The following is a 24509-nucleotide window of genomic DNA, read 5'->3' as shown; positions in this document are numbered from 1 at the left end:
CAGAAACACCCCAGGAAATACCCTCCCAGGAAACACAAGGGCCAACCATGCCTCCCCAAGAAGCTCCACAGCAGGCGCCCAAACGTACACTTAGGCCAAGATATGGCACTGGAAACCCAGCTAAGAACAAGGCCCCCTCCAACAATTGACTCTGCTACTAATGCAAAGCAACCATCCCACCCATTCACCAACAACACTTAGCTGAGGGCAATATGAAGTACTGTTCGACAAAATGGACCCATCTAAACCATCCAACAAGGCTGCCACCAAGTTGGTTTTGAGGACACCCAACCCTTACAACTCCCATCACTGTATATAGCACAATTCACTCAATTCTACCAATAAAACACATTTCATACTTGTAACGCTGTCCCCTGTCTTAAATTGTGAACAAAGTGGAGTATGGATGTAACTGGCAGAGAACAACTTAATTGGCAAATTGTGCTTGATGGTGGTACTGTGGGCCCAAATGGTGGCAAGGGGGGAATGCATATATTTTCTGTCAGTACCATGCAGAAGTGGTCCATGTATCGCTTATCATGACCAATCCCCGTAATATGACAGAGCATACTGACAGTATTAGTCACTAACCCCAATGACAGGCTTAAATCTCACACAGTTATTGGAAGTAGAGTTGTATCAGTTTGTTCCCGGAATGGACATCTTACCCTTCCTCATCCTCACCATCACTCTCCTCACCTCTCTAAGGTAGCTGATCAGGACCTATAGCACCCTCCACCTTCAAGAGGGGGATAGAATATCTCACTGCCACATTGTGCAGCATGCAGCAGGCCACCACTATTCTACACACCTTATCAGGCCCATAGGCCAGGGAACCCCCAGATATATGTAGACACTGGAATCTTTCCTTCAGGAGACCCATGGTACGCTCTATTACCCTCCTAGTACGTCCATGGGCTTCATTGTATTTCCTCAGTGCATCCGTCCTGGGATTCCTCACTGGTGTCAGGAGCCAACGCAAGTTTGGATAGCCAGAATCGCCTACAAAATGGTTCAATACAGACTCGTCATTGTTATGTCAGACAGGTTGGTTTTCAGCAATGTGTCAGTTATTGACAGGCAAACTTACCTATGATCCACCCTCTGTCCTCTTGTAGTTGTTCCATCTTCTGTAGCACACTACTGTTCCTCAACACAAATAAATCATGGACTGAACCTGGAAACATGGCATTCACATGTGAAATGTGCTGGTCTGCAGTACACACCAATTGGATGTTCATGGAGTGAAAAGTTCTTCCTGTTTCTGTACACCTGTTCACTCACTCTTGGAGGGATGATGGATATGTGTGTGCCATCGATGGCACCTATGACATAGGGAATGTTTGCAAAGGCATAGAAGTCAGACTTGATGGCAGGGAGGTCAGTACTTTGGGGAAACCGCACATAGGATTGCAGATGTTCTACAAATGCATTCAGAAAACTTGTCAGTACCTGGCTGAACATTGGCTGTGAGAAACCAGCACCCATGCCCACTGTCACTTGAAATGAGCCTGTGGCCAGGGAATGGAGTGCGGCGAGCACCTGAACTTCAGTTGGAATGGCATGCTGATCACGATTTCCCAGAGTTAGTGCAGGATCCAGTAATGCATAAAGGTCCTGAATAGTTGCACGTGTGCGTCTGTAAGTGATTATGATCTGACGCTCCACCATGTTCCCCATATCCACAAGTGGTCTGTACACCGATGGTGCCCTTCCTGGCCACAAGGGTCGGTACCTACGAGGGTTTACAAAAAGGAGTGATGAAGACAAATACATAGGCACACTTTTCAACATTTCTGCACTGCATTGTTCATTGTAATGGCTCTCCAATAACTGCTACCTGACAGATATACATGTACATCACTAGGAGGGAACAGAGTAATTCATGTGTGATACTATACGGAATGGATAAAAGCCTAGGTGCTTCATGTGGCTAGTAGGCCCTGCATTGTGAGTAGTAGGAAATTCAAGATGCGTAGGTGATGGCAAAATGTCTGCCCACTGTAGATCGGCCCCTTCGTTGTGGAAGTGACCTCATACCGCTAGCGGTTGACGTCACAGTGTAAGGCGGTTTTGACTGCTGTTCGCACCTTCATTGGCTAACATGGATGCGAATGGGGAATCCTGGCATATCATGATTGCCACCGGCGGTGACGGTGCATACCGCCGCGGGACGTGCGCACGTTCATCATCGTTTGATCACTTGACTCCCTGATCTTGTGTGGACAGGTAGTCCACTCTGTGTACTGCTGTGGCCTGCCTCTGGCTATGGATGTGCCACATGGTGCAGGTGAAAGGGCCTCGGCCTTCACCCAGGAAGAACTGGAGAAGCTAGTGGACAGGGTCTTGCCCCTGTACAGCAAGCTCTACGGACAGCCAGAGGTACAGGTGAGTCTGGGTTTCGAGGGCACTGTGTGAGTAATGGATGGTGTGGATTGGACATATGTGTGCTCCTCTGAGTCTGCATGGGCCATGGTGCATGGAATGCTGTGTGCGACTGTCCTGTATGTCTGAGAGTAATGGCCGTCCCATGTTGGACAATTTGCCAGCTGTTCCTATCGTGCAAGTGCCTGACCTCTGTGTTCCATTTCTGTGTCGCCCTTCTAGGTCAGCGCCCACCAGAAGAGGGCACATTGGCATGCCATTGCCAAGGAGGTGCGGACCCTGGGGGTCTACAATCGGCGGAGCACCCACTGTCGAAAGAGGTGGGAGGATCTGCGGCGCTGGGCGCGAAAGATCAGTGAGGCCCAGCTGTGGAAGTCCTCCCAAGGTGGAAGGGGTGCCTGTCCGGCACTGACCCCCCTCATGCGACGGATCCTGGCAGTGACGTACCCAGATCTGGATGGGCGCTTGAAGGCTGCACAGCAGTCACAAGGGGGTGAGTACTCATTGACCATACTGCAGTCTGGAAGGATGACTAGGTGTGCAATAGGGCTCATGCTGCTTAGAGCAGGGAATTTGACTGGTGTCCATCTACTGTATGTTCCCCAAAGGGTGTAGGGGTGTCCCTGTCAGGTTTCACCTACCTCTCCATAATTATTTCAGGGGATGGGTGTAGAGCAGTATTCTGGTCAGTAGTCAAGGGCATGGCCATGGGCATAGTGTACGGTGCTGCCTATTGGGTGTGTTTGCTGGGTGAGTGTATGTCTGGCCATTCAGCTATTTACAAGTGTCTCTCCTGTTTTGTCTCCCCATCCCTGTTCTCTTGTGTTGGTTTGGTACAGCATCAACATCAGGCAAGGGAGCTGAGGCACCAGCACGTGGGGAGGCAGCGGCCCATGGATCCTCTGAGGCAGAGACAACGGACGCCCAGGGGACCAGTGGGTGGGAGGGCGAGGGGACTTCCACCGGGGAGGCTACTACCACAGGAGGTAGTGACTCTGAGACCTCCACCGATGGGGGTACCCCGGCAGTGGCAGACTCAAGTGCACACAGCACTACCCTGAGATCTTCCGCCATCCCCATACCATCACTGCCCTCCCTTCTGCTTCCCACCAAGTTGCCCATGCCCGCCCACCCAGAAAGGTGGGCGTCTCCTTTGCCCCAGGCACCTCCTCCCCTGCCCCAGTAAGCCCTGCTGCCCTCACAGAGGAGGCTATTGACCTCCTGAGAACCATCTCTGTAGGGCAGACAACCATCGTCAATGCCATCCAGGGGCTAGCATCAGAGGTGCAGCAGACCAATGCCTATCTGTAGGAAAGTACCATCTTGCCTGGCATGTTACCCCCATATTTCACTGTATATATGTTGTTTTAGTCTATGTGTCACTGGGACCCTGCCAGGCAGGGCCCCAGTGCTCATTAGTACGTGCCCTGTATGTGTTCCCTGTGTGATGCCTAACTGTCTCACTGAGGCTCTGCTAACCAGAACCTCAGTGGTTATGTTCTCTCTGCTTTCCAAATTTGTCACTAACAGGCTAGTGAATAAATGTACCAATTCACATTGGCATACTGGTACACCCATATAATTCCTTAGTATATGGTACTAAGATACCCAGGTTATTGGGGTTCCAGGAGATCCCTATGGGCTGCAGCATTTCTTTTGCCACCCATAGGGAGCTCTGACAATTCTTACACAGGCCTGCCAGTGCAGCCTGAGTGAAATAACGTCCACGTTATTTCACAGCCATTTACCACTGCACTTAAGTAACTTATAAGTCACCTATATGTCTAACCTTCACCTGGTGAAGGTCGGGTGCAAAGTTACTTAGTGTGAGGGCACCCTGGCACTAGCCAAGGTACCCCCACATCGTTCAGGGCAAATTCCCCGGACATTGTGAGTGCGGGGACACCATTACACGTGTGCACTGTACATAGGTACCTACGTATGTACAGCGTCACAATGGTAACTCCGAACATGGCCATGTAACATGTCTAGGATCATGTAATTGTCATCCCAGTGCCATTCTGGCATTGGAGGGACAATTCCATGATCCCACGGGTCTCTAACACAGAACCCGGGTACTGCCAAACTGCCTTTCCGGGGTCTCCACTGCAGCTGCTGCTGCTGCCAACCCCTCAGACAGGTTTCGGCCCTCCTGGGGTCCAGGCAGCCCTGGCCCAGGAAGGCAGAACAAAGGACTTCCTCTGAGAGAGGGTGTAATACCCTCTCCCTTTGGAAATAGGTGTGAAGGCTGGGAGGAGTAGCCTCCCCCAGCCTCTGGAAATGCTTTGATGGGCACAGATGGTGCCCATCTATGCATAAGCCAGTCTATACCAGTTCAGGGATCCCCCAGCCCTGCTCTGGTGCGAAACTGGACAAAGGAAAGGGGAGTGACCACTCCCCTGACCTGCACCTCCCAGGGGAGGTGCCCAGAGCTCCTCCAGTGTGTCCCAGACCTCTGCCATCTTGGAAACAGAGGTGTTTGTGGCACACTGGACTGCTCTGAGTGGCCAGTGCCAGCAGGTGACGTCAGAGGCTCCTTCTGATAGGCTCTTACCTTTCTTGGTCGCCAATCCTTCTTCCTAGGTAGCCAAACCTCCTTTTCTGGCTATTTAGGGTCTCTGCTTTGGGGATCTCACCAGATAACGAATGCAAGAGCTCACCAGAGTTCCTCTGCATCTCCTGCTTCACCTGCCAAAGGATCGACCGCTGACTGCTCAGGACGCCTGCAAAACCGCAACAAAGTAGCAAGACGACTACTAGCAACCTTGTATCGCTTCATCCTGCCGGCTTTCTCGACTGTTTCCAGGTGGTGCATGCTCTGGGGGCAGCCTGCCTCCTCTCTGCACCAGGAGCTCTGAAGAAATCTCTCGTGGGTAGACGGAATCTTCCCCCTGCAACCGCAGGCAACAAAAGACTGCGTCACCGGTCCTCTGGGTCCCCTCTCAGCACGACGAGCGTGGTCCCTGGAACTCAGCAACTCTGTAAAAGTGACTTCCACAGTCCAGTGACTCTTCAGTCCAAGTTTGGTGGAGGTAAGTCCTTGCCTCCCCACGCTAGACTGCATTGCTGGGTACCGCGTGATTTGCAGCTGCTCCGACTCCTGTGCACTCTTCCAGGATTTCCTTTGTGCACAGCCAAGCCTGGGTCCCCGACACTCTAACCTGCAGTGCACAACCTTCTGAGTTGTCCTCCAGCGTCGTGGGACGCCCTTTTGTGACTTCGGGTGGACTCCGGTTCACTTTTCTTCTAAGTGCCTGTTCAGGTACTTCTGCGGGTCCTGTCTGCTTCTGTGAGGGCTCCCTACGTTGCTGGGAGCCCCCTCTGTCTCCTCATCCAAGTGGCGACATCCTGGTCCCTCCTGGGCCACAGCAGCATCCAAAAACCCTAACCACAACCCTTGCAGCTAGCAAGGCTTGTTTGCGGTCTTTCTGCTTGGGAACACCTCTGCAAGCTTCTTCATGACGTGGGACATCCATCCTCCAAAAGGGAAGGTCCTAGTCCTCTTCGTTCTTGCAGAACACCAAGCTTCTTCCAAGAGGTAGCAGCTTCCTTGCACCCTCAGCTGGCATTTCCTGGGCTCCTGCCCACTCTCGACACTGTTGCAACTCTTGGACTTGGTCCCCTTGTCTTACAGGTACTCAAGTCCGGAAATCCACTGTTGTTGCATTGCTGGTGTTTGTTTTCCTTGCAGAATCACCCTATCACGACTTCTGTGCTCTCTTGGGGTTGTAGGTGCACTTTACACCTACCTTTCAGGGTCTTGGGGTGCGCTATTTTTCTAACCCTCACTGTTTTCTTACAGTCCCAGCGACCCTCTACAAGCCCACATAGGTTTGGGGTCCATTCGTTGTTCGCATTCCACTTTTGGAGTATATGGTTTGTGTTGCCCCATACTATGTGCTCCTATTGCAATCTACTGTAACTTTACATTGCTTGCATTACTTCCTTTTGCTATTTCTTGCATAATTTTGGTTTGTGTACATATATCTTGTGTATATAACTTATCCTCATACTGAGGGTACTCACTGAGATACTTTTGGCATATTGTCATAAAAATAAAGTACCTTTATTTTTAGTATATCTGTGTATTGTGTTTTCTTATGATATTGTGCATATGACACCAGTGGTATAGTAGGAGCTTTACACGTCTCCTATTTCAGCCTAAGCTGCTTTGCCATAGCTACCTTCTATCAGCCTAAGCTGCTAGAAGCACCTCTTCTACACTTATAATGGATAACTGGACCTGGCACAAGGTGTAAGTACCTCTGGTACCCACTACAAGCCAGGCCAGCCTCCTACATTGGTTGTGCAGCGGTGGGATAAGTAACTACTTACCACTTTGTCATTGTGTACTTTTCATAAGAGAATAATATACAAAACAAGTTCAGTGTATGTACACCTAACCAAAAAGTTTTGCTTTTCTCCTCTGATACATTCTACTAAGTGCTGAAAAGTACTCTAAAACTTCTAAAAAGTTTCTAAAAGTTTGAAAAAGTTTTTTCTCTGTTCTTTAAAAAGTCCTGAAACTTGTTCTTTCTTCTCACTGTCTCTAAACCTTCTTTTATCATGTCTGCTGTGGAGTCTGCTCTTAAAATGGTCAATACTACCTATGACAATTTAAATTTCAAGAGCCTAAGGAGTCTCTGCTTAGATAGAGGTTTAGTGATAGGAAAGAACCCTACAAGAGAGTTTCTGTATAACATGCTCATTGTGAATGATGAGTCCCCAGCAGGCACTTCAAATGAGAAGTTAATAGATAGCTCCCATTCTGACTCTGGGGAACTCCTTGAGGGAGGTGGGGAGGGTTCTGTTCTAAATCTGCCCCTTAGCAGACCACCTAGCAATGCTGGTAGTAATAGGAGCTCCCATCATAGTAGGGATGTTTTTAATCCTGGAGGCCAGGTTGTTAGAGTCCAAGCTGTTAGGGACAGATCTCCCTCTGTTGTTTCCAATTTATCCTCAGTGTCCAAGCATTCCCAACCCACCCACCCTGAAGACAACATGTTAGAAAGGGAACTCAAAAGGTTGAGAGTGGAAGAGACCAGTCTGAAGCTTAAACAGCAACAGCTGGCTCTAGACAGGGAATCCCTAGACCTGGAGAAGGAGAGACAGAGATTGGGGTTAGGACCCCATGGTGGCAGCAGCAGTATTCCTGATAGTAATCCTGTTAGAGAGCATGATTCCAGGAATCTGCACAAGATAGTTCCCCCTTACAAGGAGGGGGTGACATCAACAAGTGGTTTGCTGCACTTGAGAGGGCCTGTATGGTACAGGGGGTCACTCAAAGGCAGTGGGCTGCTATATTGTGGCTATCTTTCAATGGAAAGGGTAGGGATAGGCTCCTTACTGTTAGAGAAAGTGATGCTAACAATTTTGCAGTTTTGAAGGATGCACTCTTGGATGGATTTGGTTTAACCACTGAACAATACAGGATTAAGTTCAGAGACACCAGAAAAGAGTCCTCACAAGACTGGATAGACTTTGTTGACTGTTCAGTGAAGGCCTTGGAGGGTTGGTTACATGGCAGTAAAGTTTCTGACTGAGAAAGCCTGTATAATCTTATTCTGAGAGAGCATATTCTGAATAACTGTGTGTCTGACTTGTTACACCAATATCTAGTGGACTCAGATCTGCCTCTCCCCAAGAATTGGGAAAGAAGGCAGACAAATGGGTCAGAACAAGAGTGAACAGAAAAGTTCATACAGGGGGTGACAAGGATGGCAAGAAGAAGGATGGTAAGTCTTCTGACAAGGGTGGGGACAAAAGTAAAACTGAGTCTTCATCAGGCCCACAAAAGTCCTCTGGTGGGGGTGGTGGGTCCAAATCCTCTTCAAATCAAGTTAAAAAGCCTTGGTGTTATTTGTGTAAAGTCAAGGACCATTGGACAACTGATGCCAGTTGTCCAAAGAAAAACACCAAACCTCCCACTACCACAACCCCTACTGCAAATTCTAGTGTCCCTAGTAATAGCAGTGGTGGTGGGAGCAAACCTACTAATAGCCAATCCAAGGGAATAGCTTGGCTCACTTATGGTAATTTAGTTGGGGTTGGTCTTGTTAGGGAGACCACAGAGGCTGTGTTAGTCTCTGAAGGTGCCATTGATTTGGCCACCTTGGTTGCTTGTCCCCTTAATATGGATAAGTACAAGCAACTTCCCCTAATCAAGGGTGTTGAGGTTCAGGCCTACAGGGACACAGGTGCCAGTGTTACCATGGTAATAGAGAAACTGGTACACCCTGAACAACACCTACTTGGTCAGCAGTACCAAGTGACAGACAATCATAACAACACTCTTAGCCACCCCATGGCTGTTGTGAATCTCACCTGGGGGGGGGGGGGTTACTGATCCAAAGAAAGTTGTGGTTGCCTCAGATTTACCTGTAGACTGTCTACTAGGGAACGATTTAGAGACATCAGCTTGGGCAGAAGTGGAGTTGGAGGCTCATGCAGCAATGAAGGGCATTCCTGGGCATATTTTTGCTTTGACAAGGGCTCAGGCCAAAAAGCAAAAAGGACAGGGTAACTTGGATCCTGGAACAATGGACCAAGTGCTCCCTAAAGCTAGGGTTAGCAAGGGAAAATGCCTACCCACTATCCCTCCCTCTACAGATGATTCTCCTTCTGAGGAAGAAGAATTTCCTACCTGTGCAGAACCTTCACCAGATGAGCTGGCAGCAGACACTGCTGAGCTTTTGGGTGGAGGGGGGCCTGCCAGGGAAGAGCTGAGTGTGGCACAGCAATCCTGTCCCACATTAGAGGGTCTCAGACAGCAAGCTCTCAAACAGCAAAATGGGGATGTCAGTGACTCACATAGAGTTTACTGGGAGGACAACCTCTTGTACACAGAGGCAAGGGACCCAAAACCTGGAGCAGCCAGGAGATTGGTCATTCCCCTGCAGTACAGGGGGTTCCTCCTAACTCTGGCACATGACATTCCTTTGGCTGGGCATTTGGGCCAGATCAAAACATGGGAAAGGCTTGTCCCCCTGTTTCACTGGCCTAGGATGTCAGAGGACACAAAAGATTTCTGTAAGTCTGGTGTGACCTGCCAAGCCAGTGGCAAGACTGGTGGCACACCAGAGGCTCCCCTTATTCCACTACCTGTGGTTGGGGTTCCCTTTGAAAGGGTAGGGGTTGACACAGTTGGCCCCCTTGACCCTCCTACTGCTTCAGGCAATAGGTTTATCTTGGTGGTTGTGGACCATGCCACAAGATATCCTGAAGCAATTCCTCTAAGGACCACTACAGCACCTGCAGTAGCAAAGGCCCTCCTGTGAATCTTTTCCAGGGTGGGTTTCCCAAACGAGGTTGTATCAGACAGGGGTAGCAACTTTATGTCTGCATACTTGAAGGCTATGTGGAAGGAATGTGGTGTAACCTGCAAATTCACCACACCTTATCATCCACAGACTAATGGACTGGTAGAGAGATTTAATAAAACTCTCAAAGGAATGATAATGGGACTCCCTGAAAAACTCAGGAGGAGATGGGATGTCCTGTTACCTTGCCTCCTTTTTGCTTACAGGGAGGTACCCCAGAAAGGAGAGGGCTTCAGCCCCTTTGAACTCCTATTTGGGAACCCTGTAAGAGGTCCACTAACACTTATGAAGGAGGGTTAGGAACAACCTTTAAAAGCTTCCAAACAGGACAAAGTGGACTATGTACTTGGCCTAAGATCCAGAATGGCTGAGTACATGAAAAAGGCCAGTAAAAACCTTCAGGCCAGCCAAGAGCTGTCGCGCCGCACCGCGCGGCGCGAGCCGAGCGTTCGGCACAAGCCGTGTGTTCGGCTCGGGCCGCGCTTCGCGTCTTTAAGACGCGGCGCGCCCCGAGCCTTTCCTGCACCCTACGAGGCCCCAGGGCTTACTTGGGGCCTCGCGCTGCTCTCTCCCTCCGTCTTGTTGGGGTCTCCTGACCCCTCTTACCTGTTTGGGCTCCTTTTCTTCTTTTTTCTGTCTTCTTCCTTTTTTGGGTCTGTTTCTTACTCTTTCCTTTATGTCTTTTCCCCTTCCCAGGTTACCCTTGTCTTCCCAGCATTCCTCCTTCCCTATTCTCTATGGTTTCTGCTCCAGTCTATTCTATCTACTTTTCCCTGTCCAAGATGGTGTCCTTTTTCTTCCTGTGGGTCACTTCCTGTTTTATGGTATTTAAGGGTGGTGTTTTCTTTTCCTCTTTGCGCTGCAACACTCTCTGTTTCAGTTAGTGTCCTCGCTCCTGATTTCCTAGCCTTTGGCTCTGGATTTCGCCATTTCAGTGTTATTACGTCAGTTCCTTTGATTCCTGTTCCTCTGTTCTTGTTCCAGGAATCCTCTGCGAATCTTCTTGGAGGTTTTTTCCTCTTCTTCTGAAGGGGTTTTTTCCCTCTGGCGCTACTTTCTCACGGTCACGGTCTGTCCTTGGCGTTTCCTTTGCCTACAGCACCGTGGCTACCAGAAAGAGTCGCCCCTTTTTGGGCCAAAGTCGAACTCTCAAGATCCACGCCTCAAGATCTGCAAACTCCAGGCGCAAGCAGCACGTGAGTCGTGACAGATTGCAGCGCCCAACCATCCCGACGTCTTCTAACACCATGGAAGACACTGTGGTAGCTGCTGCGGATCCGGATCAAGCTCTGCTAACTACAATTCAGCAACAAGCTCAAGAATTACAGCAACTACGCAGTGAGAATGCTGCGCTGCGACAGGCTTTGGCTTTCCGCAGTGGTGATGTCCCGACGCTCTCCGCCTCTACCCATCTTTTTTCGGGTGAACCAACCAAGCTGCGTGAGTTCCTTGATTCCTTAACAGTGTACTTCGCCTTCCGACCCACCCAATTCTCCCATGACAGAACAAAGGTGGGTTATCTCATCAGTGCCTTATCTGGTCCTGCCTTGACCTGGGCAACCCCGATGGTATCATCTAACGATCCGGTATTGTCGGATTATTCCGCCTTTGTGAACCGCTTCAAGCTGATGTTTAGTCGTCCGGGATTGGAGGCTTCAGCGGAAGAGGCCTTATGCGATATTCATCAAGGTTCACAAGATGTCCTTCAATACATTACACGCTTTCGTCAACTAGCGGCAGAGACCACCTGGGTGGAACGTACTTTGGTGACTTTGTTTCGTAGAGGACTCAAAGAAGAAATCAAAGACGAACTAGTACATTCCACCAGAGTGGAAGATCTTCGTGGCCTGATGGATCAAGCCCTCTCCATCGAGTATCGCCTTCAGGAACGGAGAGCAGAGAAGAGAAAGAGCAGAGGGTCTTTTCAACCAAGCACCTCACGAGTTTTTCCGCATCGTTCTGAGGAACCTCGCCCTCCTGTCAGAGACACCGAAGGAGAACCCATGCAGGTGGATACAACTCGAGGCCCTCTCTCCGCTAGCGAACGAGAAGATAGACGAAAGAAGGGTTTGTGTTTATACTGCGGTTCTGCCGGCCACATACTGCGTACCTGTCCAGTACGTCCATCAAGGCCATCGGGAAACGCCGCTTCCCGTCCTCTGTAAGAAGGGAGGGGACGGGATTAGCAGCTATACCTTCCATCAGTTCTTTCAATGACAATACCACATCCTTGTTCATTTTACCAGTAATGTTACAATTACCTGATGGCCGTCAAGAGAAGTCTATGGCACTACTAGATTGTGGAGCTAGTGGTATTTATATGGATAAGAAGTGGGCCACCACTCAACAAGTTCCTATACAACCTAAGGAGATCCCAGAACAAGTACACACGGTGGACGGATCTTTGATATCATCGGGTCCAGTAGATACAACTACCCTGATGCTGAATCTACAGATCAGTAACCATCAGGAACACATCTCCTTTGATCTTATAACTTCCCCCAACCATACCATCATTCTTGGAATCCCGTGGTTCATCAGACATAATCCATATGTGAACTGGGCTACCCGGACGGTTTCCTTATCTTCACAGTTCTGTCACGAGCACTGTTTTGCTTCAGACAAGTATTGGTCGCCTAAGAGATCAATAATCACGGAGGGTACTACCGGTTCGACCATAAATACAGTCCAAGGAGTTCCTGAACACTATTTGGATTTTCAAGATGTCTTCCAAAAACCTTCCAAACCTGTGTTACCTCCACATCGAGATTACGATTGTGCTATTCCCTTGGAACCTGGCACTATCGTTCCTTTTGGCAGGATGTATTCCCTCACGGAAACTGAAAAGGAAGTACTAAAGGAGTATTTGGATGAAAATATTCAAAGTGGTCTTATTGTTCCATCGTCTTCTCCGGCCGGGGCTCCTCTCTTTTTCGTACCCAAGAAGACAAAGGATCTTCGCCCTTGCCTGGATTTTCGAGGCCTGAATAAAATAACTATTAAAGATCGTTATCCTTTGCCTCTCATAAGGGACATTTTAGAGGCAGTCAGAGGGGCCCAACGGTTTACCAAACTAGATCTACGGGGAGCCTATCACCTCTTACGCATTAAAGAAGGAGATGAGTGGAAAACGCCCTTTAGGACTCCATTTGGTCACTTTGAATACAGGGTAATGCCTTTCGGTCTTACTAATGCCCCGGCAATCTTTCAGAGATTTATGGACTCAGTATTCTCGGATCTCCTGAATCAGACAGTTGTAATCTACCTTGATGATATTCTTATTTTTTCCAGAAAACCCGAACTCCATTCTTCCCATGTGAAACAAGTCCTTCAACGACTCCGGGCACATCAACTATTTTGCAAACCCGAAAAGTGTGAGTTTGACAAGACGGAAGTCAAATATCTAGGATATCATTTAAGTACCACCGGAGTAGCTATGGATCAAGAAAAGGTACAAGCTATCCTAGATTGGCCTTCTCCATCTTCTATTAAAGAAACACAATGCTTTCTAGGATTGGCGAACTTCTATCGACAATTCATCGCAGACTTTGCAAAACAAACTAGCCATATAACTCACACTTTAAAGAAGGAAAATCTTATTAAAGGGTTTGTCTGGACTAAAGCTGCCGAAGCAGCCTTTCAGGATTTAAAGAAGGCATTTACACAAGCTCCCATCTTAAGACATCCCGATACCAACAAACAATTTATTGTCGTCACCGATGCTTCTGAAAAAGCCATTGGTGCCGTCCTACTCCAACAACAAGAGGATGATGGACTTGAACATCCTGTTTTCTATTTGTCTCACATACTCTCTATTGCAGAACAACATTACTCAGTATTGGAAAGAGAATTGTTGGCTCTGAAAACAGCTTGTATTGAATGGAGGCAGTTTCTGATGGGTTCCAAGGAACCTTTTGAAGTGAGAACAGACCATCGAAACTTACAATGTTTACGAAATTTCGTATGCCAAAATAGTCATCAAGCTCGTTGGGCCTTCTTCTTCAGCCAGTATGATTTCTACATTACATATATTCCTGGCTCCCAAAACATTCTGGCTGATGCTCTGTCGCGTCGTTATCCAGATTGTACTCCTGTCCCAGCTCAACCCCTACTGGAACCTAGTAAGATCATTGGGGTAGCTCAGTCTTTTCTGGAGGAGGTACAACTGGAATACCCCAATCTATCTGATGATGAAGTAGAGAACTTAAGGCCTCTTTTACATAAGAGACAAGGATACTATTATTATCACGATCTGTTATTCATCCCTACTAACAGAGTGAGAGAAAAGGCATTACAAATGTGTCATGATTCACCGGTTGCTGGTCATAGAGGCATCAAGGCCACACAAGAACTGTTATCACGATTTTTCTGGTGGCCTACTTGGAAACAGGATATTGAAACATACGTTCAGGCTTGTCCCACATGCGCTCAAGTCAAGATTCCCCGAACCAGACCTGCAGGATTACTCCAGCCCTTGCCGGTCCCGCCTACTCCATGGCACACCATCTCTACTGATTTCATGTGTTCGTTACCACTCTCAGCAGGAAACCGGGTAATCATGGTCACTGTGGACTCCTTTACTAAGATGGCTCACTTCACTGCCTTGAAAAAGCTACCTACATCCCAAGAATTAAGCCAGATATTCATCGAACATATCTTCCGTCTTCATGGACTTCCTCATACTCTTATATCTGATAGAGGACCTCAGTACATTTCCCGGTTTTGGAGGTATTTTTGTAATACACTAAACATCGATAGAGCTCTGTCATCGGGCTTCCATCCTCAGACCAATGGACAGACCGAGCGTCTGAACCAAGGCTTAGAACAATACCTTCGTTGTTTTTGCAACTCAACTCAAAGCAACTGGAACACTTATCTCCCTATTGCTGAATTTTCTTACAATAACTCAGTCCATAGTGCCTCCAAGACCACTCCTTTTTTCTGTTCTTATGGTTTTCATCCTACCTCTTTTCCTACTTCTTCTCTGTCTCCCACTCCCTTGCCCGCTATTACTCATTTTTCCAAACGTCTTCTACAAATCCATAGACTGATTCGTTCTAATCTCTTACACACCAAGAGATATATGAAGAAAGTAGCAGACAAGAAACGTAGGGCCACTCCGGACTACCATCCACAGGATAAAGTTTGGCTTTCTTCTAAATTCTTACCCTCACGTCTTTCTCAGAACAAATTCACACCTCGCTACTACGGGCCTTTCCGTATTCTCCAGTTGCTTAATCCTGTCACTGTCCGTCTTCACTTGCCTCACACGTGGAAGATTCATCCAGTCTTCCATGTCTCCCAACTCAAACCTTATGTACCAGATCCGTATTCTCGTCAGTTTTCCTGTCCTCCTCCTGTCTTAGTGGATGATGTTCCTGAATATGAGGTTCAGGAGATTTGTGACTCTCGTCTTTTTCACAGCCGTCTGCAGTATCTTATTCATTGGAAGGGTTATCCTCTCAGTGAATGTTCTTGGGAAGATGCATCTTCTGTTCATGCTCCTCTTCTGACTCAGCGCTTTCACCGTTTATTTCCTTTCAAACCAGGGCCTTCGGGAGGGGGGCCTACTGTCGTGCCGCACCGCGCGGCGCGAGCCGAGCGTTCGGCACAAGCCGCGCGTTCGGCTCGGGCCGCGCTTCGCGTCTTTAAGACGCGGCGCGCCCCGAGCCTTTCCTGCACCCTACGAGGCCCCAGGGCTTACTTGGGGCCTCGCGCTGCTCTCTCCCTCCGTCTTGTTGGGGTCTCCTGACCCCTCTTACCTGTTTGGGCTCCTTTTCTTCTTTTTTCTGTCTTCTTCCTTTTTTGGGTCTGTTTCTTACTCTTTCCTTTATGTCTTTTCCCCTTCCCAGGTTACCCTTGTCTTCCCAGCATTCCTCCTTCCCTATTCTCTATGGTTTCTGCTCCAGTCTATTCTATCTACTTTTCCCTGTCCAAGATGGTGTCCTTTTTCTTCCTGTGGGTCACTTCCTGTTTTATGGTATTTAAGGGTGGTGTTTTCTTTTCCTCTTTGCGCTGCAACACTCTCTGTTTCAGTTAGTGTCCTCGCTCCTGATTTCCTAGCCTTTGGCTCTGGATTTCGCCATTTCAGTGTTATTACGTCAGTTCCTTTGATTCCTGTTCCTCTGTTCTTGTTCCAGGAATCCTCTGCGAATCTTCTTGGAGGTTTTTTCCTCTTCTTCTGAAGGGGTTTTTTCCCTCTGGCGCTACTTTCTCACGGTCACGGTCTGTCCTTGGCGTTTCCTTTGCCTACAGCACCGTGGCTACCAGAAAGAGTCGCCCCTTTTTGGGCCAAAGTCGAACTCTCAAGATCCACGCCTCAAGATCTGCAAACTCCAGGCGCAAGCAGCACGTGAGTCGTGACAAGAGCTCCAAAAGCAATGGCATGACCAGACGGCTGTTCTGATTCAGTACCAACCAGGACAGAAGGTGTGGGTATTGGAGCCTGTGGCCCCTAGAGCACTCCAAGACAAATGGAGTGGACCCCACCTCATTGTTGAGAAAAAGGGCGAGGTCACCTACTTGGTTGACCTGGGCACTGCCAGGAGTCCCCTTAGGGTGATTCATGTCAACCGCCTAAAACCCTACTATGACAGGGCTGATCTCACCCTGCTCATGGCAACAGATGAAGGGCAGGAAGAAGAGAGTGACCCTCTCCCCGATCTCTTCTCCTCCACTGAAGAGGATGCTCTAGTGGAGGGAGTAGTTTTAGCAGATTGTCTGACTGCAGAACAGAAAGACAACTGCATAAATCTCCTTGGACAGTTTTCTGAACTCTCTTCAACTGTGCCAGGCACCACATCTTGGTGTGAACACACAATTGATACTGGAGACAGCATGCCTGTCAAAAGTAAAATCTATAGGCAGCCTGACCATGTCAGGGACTGCATAAAACAAGAGGTTCAGAAAATGTTTGATCTAGGAGTGGTTGAACCTTCTGAAATCCCATGGGTGAGTCCTGTGGTGCTTGTACCAAAGCCTCACTCAAAAGATGGAAAAAGGGAGATGAGGTTTTGTGTGGACTACAGAGGTCTCAATCAGGTAACAAAAACTGATGCTCACCCTATACCCAGGGCAGATGAGCTCATAGATACACTGGCATCTGCCAAGTATCTAAGCACCTTTGATTTGACTGCAGAGTATTGGCAGATCAAATTGGCAGAGGATGCTAAACCTAAAACTGCATTTTCAACTATAGGAGGGCACTACCAATTTACAGTGATGCCCTTTGGGTTGAAAAATGCACCTGCCACTTTTCAGAGGTTGGTGAACACAGTCCTGCAAGGGTTGGAGGCTTTTAGTGCAGCATATCTTGATGATATAGCTGTCTTTAGCTCCACCTGTGATGAGCACCTGGTACACCTTTGGAAAGTTTTGGAGGCCCTGCACAAGGCAGGCCTCACTATTAAGGCTTCAAAGTGCCAGGTAGGGCAGGGAAAGGTGGTTTATCTGGGACACCTGGTAGGTGGAGAACAGATTGCACCACTTCAGGGGAAAATCCAGACAATCATGGATTGGGTTCCCCCTACAACACAGACCCAGGTGAGAGCCTTCTTAGGCCTCACGGGTATTACAGGAGATTCATTAAAAACTATGGCTCCATTGCAGCCCCACTTAATGATCTCACCAGTAAAAAGATGCCTAAAAAGGTATTGTGGACAGCTAGCTGTCAGAAAGCTTTTGAGGAGCTCAAACAGGCCATGTGCACTGCACCTGTCCTAAAAAAGCCCATGTTACTCCAAGAAATTCATTGTTCAAACTGATGCATCTGAATTAGGGGTAGGGGCAGTCTTATCACAACTGAATTCTGAGGGCCAGGATCAACCAGTTGCTTTTATCAGCAGAAGGTTGACTCCTAGAGAAAAGCGTTGGTCTGCCATAGAGAGGGAGGCCTTTGCTGTGGTCTGGGCACTGAAAAAGTTGAGGCCATACCTGTTTGGCACTCACTTTATTGTTCAGACAGACCACAAACCTCTACTTTGGCTAAAACAAATGAAAGGTGAAAATCCTAAATTGTTGAGGTGGTCCACATCCCTACAGGGAATGGACTATACAGTGGAACATAGACCTGGGAGTACCCACTCCAATGCAGATGGACTCTCCAGATATTTCCACTTAGACAATGAAGACTCATCAGGTCATGGCTAGTTTTATTGTACTTCGTTTGGGGGGGGGGGGTTTGTGTTGAAAGTACCATCTTGCCTGGCATGTTACCCCCATATTTCACTGTATATATGTTGTTTTAGTCTATGTAGTCCCAGTGCTCATAGGTATGTGCCCTGTATGTGTTCCCTGTGTGATGCCTAACTGTCTCACTGAGGCTCTGCTAACCAGAACCTCAGTGGTTATGCTCTCTCTGCTTTCCAAATTTGTCACTAACAGGCTAGTGACTAAATTTACCAATTCACATTGGCATACTGGTACACCCATATAATTCCCTAGTATATGGTACTAAGGTACCCAGGGTATTGGGGTTCAAGGAGATCCCTATGGGCTGCAGCATTTCTTTTGCCACCCATAGGGAGCTCTGACAATTCTTACACAGGCCTGCCAGTGCAGCCTGAGTGAAATAACGTCCACATTATTTCACAGCCATTTACCACTGCACTTAAGTAACTTATAAGTCACCTATATGTCTAAACTTCACCTGGTGAAGGTTGGGTGCAACGTTACTTAGTGTGAGGGCACCCTGGCACTAGCCAAGGTACCCCCACATCGTTCAGGGCAAATTCCCCGGACTTTGTGAGTGCGGGACACCATTACACGTGTGCACTGTACATAGGTACCTACCTATGTACAGGGTCACAATGGTAACTCTGAAAATGACCATGTAACATGGCTAGGATCATGGAATTGTCCCCCAATGCCATTCTGGCATTGGGGGGACAATTCCATGATCCCCCGGGTCTCTAGCACAGAACCCGGGTACTGCCAAACTGCCTCTCCGGGGTCTCCACTGCAGCTGCTGCCAACCCCTCAGACAGGTTTCTGCCCTCCTGGGGTCCAGGCAGCCCTGGCCCAGGAAGGAAGAACAAAGGACTTCCTCTGAGAGAAGGTGTGAAGGCTGGGGAGGAGTAGCCTCCCCCAGCCTCTGGAAATGCTTTGATGGGCACAGATGGTGCCCATCTGTGCCTAAGCCAGTCTACACCGGTTCAGGGATCCCCCAGCCCTGCTCTGGCGCGAAACTGGACAAAGGAAAGGGGAGTGACCACTCCCCTGGCCTGCACCTCCCAGGGGAGGTGCCCAGAGCTCCTCCAGTGTGTCCCAGACATCTACCATCTTGGAAACAGAGGTGTTTGTGGCACACTGGACTGCTCTGAGTGGCCAGTGCCAGCAGGTGACGTCAGAGGCTCCTTCCGATAGGCTCTTACCTCTCTTGGTAGCCAATCCTCCTTCCTAGGTAGCCAAACCTCCTTTTTTGGCTATTTAGGGTCTCTGCTTTGGGGATCTCACCAGATAACAAATGCAAGAGCTCACCAGAGTTCCTCTACATCTCCCTCTTCACCTTCTGCCAAAGGATTGACCGCTGACTGCTCAGGACGCGGGCAAAACCGCAACAAAGTAGCAAGATGACTACTAGCAACCTTGTATCGCTTCATCCTGCCAGCTTTCTCTACTGTTTCCAGGTGGTGCATGCTCTGGGGGTAGCCTGCCTCTTCTCTGCACCAGGATCTCTGAAGAAATCTCCAGTGGGTCGACGGAATCTTCCCCCTGCAACCGCAGGCAACAAAAGACTGCATCACCGGTCCTCTGGGTCCCCTCTCAGCATGACGAGCGTGGTCCCTGGAACTCAGCAACTCTGTCCAAGTGACTTCCACAGTCCAGTGACTCTTCAGTCCAAGTTTGGTGGAGGTAAGTCCTTGCCTCCCCACGCTAGACTGCATTGCTGGGTACCGCGTGATTTGCAGCTGCTCCGGCTCCTGTGCATTCTTCCAGGATTTCCTTTGTGCACAGCCAAGCCTGGGTCCCCGACACTCTAACCTGCAGTGCACAACCTTATGAGTTGTCCTCCGGTGTCGTGGGACTCCCTTTTGAGACTTCGGGTAGACTCCGGTTCACTTTTCTTCTAAGTGCCTGTTCAGGTACTTCTGCGTGTGCTGCCTACTTCTGTGAGGGCTCCCTACGTTGCTGGGCGCCCCCTCTGTCTCCTCATCCAAGTGGAGACATCCTGGTCCCTCCTGGGCCACAGCAGCATCCAAAATCCCTAACCGCGACCCTTGCAGCTAGCAAGGCTTGTTTGCGGTCTTTCTGCGTGGGAACACCTCTGCAAGCTTCTTCACGACGTGGGACGTCCATCCTCCAAAGGGGAAGTTCCTAGTCCTCTTCGTTCTTGCAGAACACCAAGCTTCTTCCAACAGGTGGCAGCTTCCTTGCACCCTCAGCTGGCATTTCCTGGGCTCCTGCCCACTCTCGACACTGTCGCGACCCCTTGTCTTACAGGTACTCAGGTCCGGAAATCCACTGTTGTTGCATTGCTGGTGTTTGTTTTCCTTGCAGAATCACCCTATCACGACTTCTGTGCTCTCTGGGGGTCTTGGGGTGGGCTATTTTTCTAACCCTCACTGTTTTCTTACAGTCCCAGTGACCCTCTACAAGCTCACAAAAGTTTGGGGTCCATTCGTGGTTCGCATTCCACTTTTGGAGTATATGGTTTGTGTTGCCCCTATACCTATGTGCTCCTATTGCAATCTACTGTAACTTTACATTGCTTGCATTACTTCCTTTTGCTATTTCTTGCATAATTTTGGTTTGTGTACATATATCTTGTGTATATAACTTATCCTCATACTGAGGGTACTCACTGAGATAATTTTGGCATATTGTCATAAAAATAAAGTACCTTTTTTTTTAGTATATCTGTGTATTGTGTTTTCTTATGATATTGTGCATATGACACCAGTGGTATAGTAGGAGCTTTACATGTCTCCTAGTTCAGCCTAAGCTGCTTTGCCATAGCTACCTTCTATCAGCCTAAGCTGCTAGAAACACCTCTTCTACACTAATAATGGATACCTGGACCTGGCACAGGGTGTAAGTACCTCTGGTACCCACTACAAGCCAGGCCAGCCTCCTACACTATCTGGATGGCATTCACTGTGCCGTGTCTGCCCTACAGAGATCTTTTCAGGCTCTGGCCTCCTCTCGGACAGCAGACAGTTTCCCTGGCCATTCCCCCCCCTCCAACCTCCTCTACCCCTTCCAGCACCCCACTCCCTTTACCCATCCAAAGCACACAAGCAGACCCGCTGACAGGCACATCAACACACAAGAAGGACACTTCAAAACACAAGCACCACACCTCCCACCACAACCATTCGCACAGCCAACAGACACCTGCACACACAACGTCCACTTCTCCCAGTGTGCCCACCTCTTCCACCTCCCTGTCTGTACCCTCTACATCCACACCCTCATGCACTGCACCTTCACTCACTGTTACTACTCCTCTTCCTGCACTCACCACAATAGCAGGCAGCCATACATGCACTTCATACACCACACCTGCACTCACCACCTCTACTGTAGTTGACACATGCAGCACTCACCATACTTGCAGACACCCACCCAACATACATCCACACTAGCTGTCTGTCTTCTCCCACTGTGTCCACCCCCCCACCTCCCAAGACACACAAACGCACAAGACACCCACCCATCAGACATCCACCACACTATAGCATACTGAGCAGTCAACTGCACCCACTACACGCACCCCTACACCCCATACATCCACTCCCTCTGCCTCCACTCCCATGCCCTCATCCACGCCCACCCCAATTGCTCCCAAGAAACGTTTCCTCTCCCGTGCTGACCTCTTCCAACCCACTCGCCCACCCCGTCTTGTCCCCAAACATGCCTACCTCCTTGCCCTTTCCGCTCCTTCCACATCACAGCCCACCCTGGTCCACCCTTCACATTCCTGTGCTCCTTCCCCAGAAAGAAGAAGGCCCGGACAGAGCCTAGGCCATCCAGCTCCACCCAAGCCAAACTGCCCCCACCCCCTTCAAAGGAGAAGCCTACCCCCATCCACCCTCCACAAGAAAGTCAAAGGCCTACCCCTGTCGAAAATCCCCTGACCCCCACTACCCCCTGCCCCCTTCCGTGAGGTGCCCGAATCCCCATATGGTGCCCCATTTTGTGGAGTACCCAGCACTTGTGGGAGTCAGGTGGGGCCCGTTGTGGCCCATGACAATTGGAATTTTACGGACTGGCCATTGGCCCTGTTTGCACTGTTTGCACTGTTTGGCTCAGTGAGCTTCCTAATAAAGTTTCTGTATGGCCTGTGTTTGGGCTGCACGCAGTTACACCCTGGTGTTTGTTTTGATTTTTAATGAGTGTGGGGCTTTTGTATATACTATAGTCAAGTTGCATTAGCCTTTGGTCACTGGATGGTTGGGTGAAGGCCAGTAAGGTAGTAAGGAAGGGCTTTACAACTTAATTGCTTGGGAGCATTTGTACAATCTTTATTTTCCAGAGCTGCACCAGCACCTGATTGACAGCAAGCTGACTGACTCCAGAAAGCTTGTGCAGGAAGCGGACGGTTGGAAGAGCACCAGGGAGCAAAAGAGGTATGGAGGAGACCACACCAAGGGTGGCAGGGTCCCTCTTAGAAGAATGGAGGAGTAAGGGTAAACAGGGGGAGTTCTTGTCTTGTCCCCAAACGTGCCCAACTCATTGCCCTTTCCGCTCCTTCCACATCACAGCCCACCCTGTCCACCCTTCACATTCCCGTGCCCCTTCCCCAGAGAAGAAGACGGCCCAGTCAGAGCCTAGGCCATCCAGCTCCACCCGAGCCAAACTGCCCCAACCCCCTTCAAAGGAGAAGCCCACTCCCATCTGCCCTCCACAAGAAAGTCAAAGGCCCACCCATGTCAAAAATCCCCAGACCCCACCACTCCCTACCCCCCTTCCGTGAGATGCCTGAATCCCCATATGGTGGCCTGTTCTGTGGAGTACCCAGCACTTGTGGGAGTCAGGTGGGGTCTGTTGTGGCCCATGACAATTGGCACTTTACAGTTTGGCCATTGGCCCTATTTGCACTGTTTGGCTCAGTGAGCTTCCTATTAGAGTTTCTGTGTGGCCTGTTTTGAGCTGCACGCAGTTACACCCTGGTATTTGTTTTGACTTTTAATGGGTGTGGGGCTTTTGTATATACTATGGTCAAGTTTCATTAGCCTTCGGTCGGGTACGTACCTCTTGGTGAGGGGTGTATGACTTGTGCTGCTGGGAAGGGTTGGGGGGTCGTTGCCTGATGGGTGGAGTGGGTGGGTATGTAACTGTGCCCTTTCCTCCCTTGTGTCGTAGGTTGCGGTACTTAACGTCGACGTCTTCGTGGTTGGTCTCTGTCGTGTAGGTGTATGGCAAGGAGCAGGGACGGCATGATCTGCAGCTCTCTATCCATGGCTGCCACTGCACGTTCTGTGGGACTCCGGTACGTGGTTCCTTATATTTGGTTCATTTCCGCCTGGCTTTGTGTGGCGGTGGTTCCCGCCCCGGAACTAGCGGTGGAATGGTGGTTCATAATTTGATGGGCGGGTTGAGCCTTTCCGACGGCCTGTGGGCGGACTCTGCCGTCGGCGGCGGAACTCCTCTCCTGGCGGTGGGTAGTTTGCGGGATGCGTTTGTTTCTTTGGATCATTATTTGGCAGTCCGGACCACTCCTCTGTTGGCAGTTTCTACCGCCACCGCTGGCGTAGCGGAATGGACCGCCATGTTCGTAATGAGGGCTTATCTCTCACTTTGAGATAGTATATACAGAGCCAACTTCCTACAAGGATTATAAGAGGGAGGATGATATCTACTTGTGGTTTGAGGGGTAAGAGTCTGCTCTCCACATGAACATGGTCCCTGAAGCCCTTTGGGGGGTGGGTCTGTGGAAGAACTTTGAGTTAGAAGGGAGGGACACCTTGACATCCTTAGGGGATCCTCAGGGACTCACCTACACTATCATGAAGGACGCACTACTCACAAGGTATGGTCTCACGCCAAGCAGTACAAGGACAAGTTTAGGTCCTACAAAAAGAAAGAATCCCAAACTTAGCTAGAATGTGTTGACTCTTTCTGCAGGTCACTGGATGGTTGGGTGAAGGCCAGTAAGGTAACAACGTATGAAGGGCTTTACAACTTAATTGCTTGGGAGCACTTGTACAATCTTTATTTTCCAGAGCTGCGCCAGCACCTGATTGACAGCAAGCTGACTGACTCCAGAAAACTTGTGCAGGAAGCGGACGGTTGGAAGAGCACCAGGGAGCAAAAGAGGTATGGGGGACACCACGCCAAGGGTGGCAGGGTCCCCCTTAGAAGAATGGGGGGGTAAGGGTAAACAGGGAGTGTTCTCTAAAGGACCCCAACCTAGTTCTCAGGGTAACGATCCCCAGCCCCCAGTAGAGAAGAAGCTATGGTTTTCTAAAGGGAAACCTGCAGAGGACGTCCCCGCAAGTGTTATGCATGTGACCAGGTGGGTCATGTGAGGGGGCATCCGAAATGTGCTAAGTGGACACCGGCACCCACTGGTGCTTAGTCACAGGGTTTGGCCAGTATAGCCCTTGGGGAGGAGTTGGTTCCAGGTGGGTGGGAGCCAGCTGAGATGACCCTTGTCTCACTTGGGGATATTGTGAAGGTCCAGGGAACCCTTGTGCCTGAGAACACTAAGACGTACAGGCAGTGGGTGACAATCAATGGAGAGAGGGTGAAGGCTCTGAGAGACACAGGAGCCAGTGTGACTACTGTGAGAAGTCACCTGGTGTCTGAAGAGCAGATAGATCCCCATGTACTTTACCAAGTAGTTGTGGCAGAGCGGTGCAG

This window comes from Pleurodeles waltl, chromosome 4_1 (genome assembly GCF_031143425.1).
Source record: "Pleurodeles waltl isolate 20211129_DDA chromosome 4_1, aPleWal1.hap1.20221129, whole genome shotgun sequence".
Taxonomy (NCBI): Eukaryota; Metazoa; Chordata; class Amphibia; order Caudata; family Salamandridae; genus Pleurodeles; species Pleurodeles waltl.
This window is presented reverse-complemented; position numbering follows the sequence as displayed.